Source organism: Colobus angolensis, unplaced genomic scaffold (assembly GCF_000951035.1).
Source record: "Colobus angolensis palliatus isolate OR3802 unplaced genomic scaffold, Cang.pa_1.0 Scaffold50, whole genome shotgun sequence".
NCBI classification, from domain to species: Eukaryota; Metazoa; Chordata; class Mammalia; order Primates; family Cercopithecidae; genus Colobus; species Colobus angolensis.
In genome coordinates, this window is record NW_012118488.1 from 1,435,046 (window position 1) to 1,435,949 (window position 904).

At 40.8% G+C, this 904-nt stretch overlaps 1 protein-coding gene across 1 annotated transcript in view; it reads left to right on the forward strand.

Annotated features, from left to right (window-relative positions):
- The first annotated feature begins 332 nt into the window (after nt 1–332).
- Nucleotides 333–904, forward strand: part of NPEPPS (aminopeptidase puromycin sensitive) — a 117,491-nt gene continuing 116,919 nt past the window's right edge. Inside the window, exon 1 of the mRNA XM_011959842.1 lies at nt 333–433. The gene's annotated coding sequence lies outside the window, so the exon portion shown is untranslated. The remainder of the gene's footprint in view (nt 434–904) is intronic.

Sequence of the window (904 nt, forward strand, 5' to 3'; positions counted from 1 at the left end):
GGTGGAAATGCATGACTTTTTCAACTTCCTGATGGAAAGATACCAAGAGAAATAAAACTCTTTCTGACCAGATAGGACCTTCCTTTGGCCACATTTTTATGTGCATAATGTCATATTGCTATCCCCAAATAAATAAAACTATGTATCTATCCATCAGTCTATCCAATCTATATTATTATGACAAACTAAGTTATCAATCAGTATAGCATTTTAAAAACATTTTAAAGCATGTGAAATTAATCTACTTTCCTTTCATGAAGAACACAGGATGGGTAGGCAGCATTCCATCTACTCACATTTCCAACTGTCATTTCAACAGCCATTTTAAGTTACGGAAGAGACAAGGCTGGGACCTCATGGCATCACTTTCCATGGATTGCTCTCCGACTTTTTGTGTTCCTGGCCTCTGGAACCCCTTCATCATATTCCACAGGTAAGACACATATTAGTGGAATTTGAGTTATAATTTGTATGCTTGAAATTGACATTGAAGGCCATAATTTGTAAGTCAGAGAGGCTAAATAGTAACTGTAATGCTTTGTTTTGATCTAACTTGGTGGTTTTGTAATGGTTCTCTCAAACTCTCCACATCATTCTCTTTCTGTGTTCCATAGCTGGGGTTTCTCTCCTTCCTGCCTGAATGTTTTGGCTCCCTAGTCCAATTCCTTTACATTATCTTTGCTCTGAAATACTTCTTTCGATGACTTACATTTGCTCTCTCTCTATACTTCAACTTTTTTTTTTTGAGACAGAGTCTCACTCTGTTGCCCAGGCTGGAGTCCAGTGGCCCGATCTCAGCTCACTGCAAGCTCCGCCTCCTGGGTTTACGCCATTCTCCTGCCTCAGCCTCCGTGCAGAGTAGCTGGGACTACAGGCGCCCACCGCCACGCCTGGCTAGTTTTTT